Source organism: Mustela nigripes, chromosome 2, assembly GCF_022355385.1.
Source record: "Mustela nigripes isolate SB6536 chromosome 2, MUSNIG.SB6536, whole genome shotgun sequence".
Taxonomy (NCBI): Eukaryota; Metazoa; Chordata; class Mammalia; order Carnivora; family Mustelidae; genus Mustela; species Mustela nigripes.
In genome coordinates, this window is record NC_081558.1 from 179,212,195 (window position 1) to 179,216,791 (window position 4,597).

Consider the following 4,597-nt stretch of genomic DNA (forward strand, 5'->3'; position numbering starts at 1 on the left):
ATTTTCATATGCTTATTAGCCATTTGTATGTCTTTGGAGAAGTATTCATTCAAATCCTTTGCCAATTTTTAGGTGTATTTATTTGGTATTTTATTTTGAGTTCTAAGAGTTTTTATATATTTATATACATTATATATATATTTATGTATTTTATATATTATAAAATAAGGATATATGACTTATGAATATTTTCTTCCCATTCTTTGGGTTGTTTTTTAACTTCCTTTGTTGGTATTCCCTACAGTTTTAAATTTTGATAAAGTACAAATTAAAAGGCCATGTGACACTGACCCAAATAAGCAATTTAATTCTCCAATAAATTGTGTATTGTAATAAAACAAACAAACAAAAAACTGTTGCTTTTGGTGTCATATCTAAGAAGGCTTTATCTAATCCATGGCCTATGAAATTATTCCTCTAATTTCTTCCAAGAGTTTTAGGTTTGTAGCTCTTATATTTAGGCATTTAATCCATTTTGATTAGTCTTTCTATATGGTATGAGAAGAGAGCACACTTTCCTGTCTCCTCATTCAAAATGAATATTTAATTTCTGAAGCAGAAAATGACTTAAAATAAGTATGTTATTATTGTTAAATATTATTACTTAAGAAATTTTAGGATAGGATACAAGATAATATAAAAGTATCTAATGTTGAATTTTTAGAAAACATGATTATAACTTCACAAATGAAATAACTATAGTTTCATTAAAATAAACTATTTCAGACTTGTTTTGATATATTCAGTAAGATAATATTCAGCTAATTTTTCTGATTGAAACAGAGAAACTCTTCTACAGATGAGTTCCCACTAATATCCAGTAAATGGCACATTACTAATTAAATAAAAACATAGCCATAATAGTTATTGTGCCATCCTTCATAAAATACTATATAATTTTAAAAATTTGATACACAATTAGAGAAGTTGACATTGTAGGACAATGTTTATGATCTGCACATACCATTTCAGATGATTAGCACATACCATTTCAATGGAGATACCAACTTTTTTTTTTTAAGATTTTATTTATTTATTTGACACACAGAGAGAAATCACAAGTAGGCAGAGAGGCAGGCAGATAGAGAGGGGGAAGCAGGCTCTCTGCTGAGAGCTCTCTGCAGGGCTTGATCCCAGGACCCTGAGATCATGACCTGAGCCCAAGGCAGAGACTTAACCCACTGAGCCACCCAGGCGCCTGATACCAACTTTTTTATCTAGTCAGTGGCAACCACATACACAATTTGGACTGATTTTAAAGGAACATAAAACTGCAGCAATGCTTTCCTATTTCATACAAAAGTCATCTGCAATTAATTTGAAGGCAAATGGCTGTATCTTTGATATTCACCAGCTGCAGCATGGCTCTGACAGACTTCACCCCAGGTTTAATGTCTATCTTATGCATATTAGAATTAATAGGCAAGTATATACATAAACTTTCACACATCAATTTTTTATGTGCATAATAATTTATGCATAATAAAAGCCAAGAACACCCATTTAAAAGGGACAGTTTAAAAATTCATAATCATGTTAGCCATTAGGCAAATCAAAGTAGTCAATGAAAATCTGTGAAACTTTTAGATTAACTATTTACATATAAATTTGCATACGTATCTGATAATCATAATGATAAACTCAAGGGTAGTCATATACCATCCAAAAATTTACAGCATGATGAAATGGATTAATCACGTGCCAATGGATACCTGAGTTTTGTTTGACCTCTGTCTCCCAGTTATGTAGCTTTAAATCTTAGTTTGCTCTTCATTAAAATAAGAAGGGTAGATTTATTGTTTTCTAAGATCTTATTTTGCTTTAAATTTTTATGATTCCATTAAATTTGCCATTATTTGACTGATTTGTATTTGCACAGAATTACGATATTTATGGTGCTGTTTGTTTTCTTACATTTGCCTTGCAACTAAAACAACTGCACACTAGGAGGGCACTGTTTCATCAGTTTAACAAGTCTTTTCTTGTGTGGTTAAGAGTAATAGATTATGGGATTCTTTTCAACTTTTTTTTTCCTATAAAAATTTAAATCTCCGAAAAGTAACTGCAAAAAAAGCTTCTCATTTTCACCTTCGACAAGGTTGTGGAGCTAGCTTGTTTCCAGAAAGAAAATATTTATTTTTATCTATCATAGACTCCTAGAGAGTTCAGAAGATGGTGTGAAACTTTCTTTACTTTTCCTATTGAGATTTTCTTAGTTCCATGTAAGGCAATCTAGGGGCTTTTTCTCAATCTAAGCAATGACTCCCTTTTGTCAAAGCTGGAAGGTTGAGCAGAGGATTGGGCAATAGAGAAAAGAGTTTACAGGGAAAAGAAAATCCTTGCCTGCTTCATGCCACTTGGTACTGTTCAAAAAGATAGAAATATCATTCTGAGTATTATCTAAAGAGCTTCTAATGGCCCTATATGGTTAAGATCCTTTTCCATTATATTGAATTTAACAGTTATCAAAGACTATTTAATAGAAGTCTGGTTTTATTTTTAAACTTGAAAAGACACACCTAAATCAACTTAAACTTTTTGTTGTTGTTTTTCCCCAGGACTTTGGATGATGTTGCATTTCACTCTTAGACATCTGGCTGCCATCCAAACCCTGACAATCTTTTGGTAGCTTGAGCACTTCCTTTCTGTTACTCCCTTCTCCCTTCCTTACTTCATTCCAGTTGCTGTGAACATTTACTTTGTGGTTCATCCTTTAGTACATTTAATATTTAAATAATTCAGCTTCTCCCTTTTGAAAAAGGACACTGCCTATAAATTTCACATGGCTTGGCAGAAGTTAAAAATATATAAGGAGAATGAATCCCAAAATTAATAAAAGGAAGAAAATAAAGATCAATTTATAATTAGCCAAGAATACAAAATGGGGAACATAATCTCTTCACTAAACAGTGTTGGAAAAACAAAATAGCAAAATGCAGAAGAATGAAATTAGAACCCTATCTTACAACATATATATATATATATATATATATATATATATATATATATATATAAAACAACTCAAAAATGGATTAAAGACTTGAAACCATAAAACTCCCAGACAAAAACACAGGGCTTAAATTCCTTGACATGGTCCTTGACAGTGATTTTTGGGGGAATTTGACACCAAATGCAAAGGCAACAAAAGCAAAAATAAACAAGTGAGACAACATCAAACTAAAATGTCCTGCACAGCAAAGAAAACCCTCAACAAAATGAAAAGGAATCTATAGCAAGAGAGAAAATATTTGCAAATCATATATCTAAGAAGGGGTTAATGTCCAAAATATATAAAGAGCTCACACAGTTCTTTAGCAAAAAAATCAAATGATGTGATTAAAAAATGGGCAGAGGAGGATGCCTGGTGGCTCAGTCAGTTGGGCATCTGCCTTTGGCTCGGGTCATGATCCTGGGGTCCTGGGATCGAGTCCTGCATCAGGCTCTTTGTTCAGTAGGGAGCCTGCTTCTCCCTCTGCCTGCCACTACCCCTGCTTATACTTGCTCTTTCTCTCTCTCTGATGAATAAATAAATAAAATCTTAAAAAAAATTTAAGATTTGGGGCACCTGGGTGGCTCAGTGGGTTAAAGCCTCTGCCTTCAGCTCAGGTCATGATCCCAGGGTCCTGGGATTGAGCCCCACATAGGGTTCCCTGCTCAGCAGGGAACCTGCTTCCCCGCCCCCCCCACCCCGCCTACTGTGATCTATGTCTGTCAAATGAATAAATAAAATCAACATCATGAATCACCAAGGAAATGCGAATCAAAACCTTGATGAGATATCACCTCACACCTGTTATAATGGTATCAAAAAGACAAGATATAAAGTGTTGGCAAGAACGTAGAGTAAAGGGAAAACTTGTGCAATGTTGGTGAGAAGGTAAGTTGTTGCAGGCTACTATGGAGAATGATATGGAGGTTCCTCAAAAAATTCAAAATAAAACTACCTATAATCCAGCAATCCCACTTCTGGGTATATGTCTAAAGGAAATGAAAATAGGATCTTAAAGTGTTATCTGCACTTGTATGTTTATTGTCGCATTATTTATGACAGCAAGATATGGAAACAACCTAAGTGTTTGTGGATGGATAATGGAAAAAGAAATTATGGAATATTATTCAGACATAAAAAAGGAAAGGAATCCTGCCATTTGCAACAACATGAATGGACCTCGATGGCATTATGCTAAATGAAATAAGTCAAACAGGGAAAGACAAGTACCACATGATTTCACTTACATGTGGAATATGAAAAAGCTGAACTCATGGAAACAGACTAGAATGGTAGTTACCGGAGCCTATAGAGTGGGGGAAATGGAGAGTTGTTGGTCAAAGAGTACAACGTTTTGAATAAGTTAAACAAGTTCTGGGGATCTAGAGTTATTATGCAACAGAATAATTATGGTTAAGAAAACTTAATGTATACTTGAAAGTTGCTAAGAGAGTAAATCCTAAATGTTCTTACTAAGAAAAAGAAATGGTAGCTCTGTGACACGATGGAGGTATAGCTAACACTGTAGTGGCAATCACTTTGCCGTGTATCAGTGTATTAAATCAACGTGTTATACACCTTTAATTTACACAGTGTTATATGTCAGCT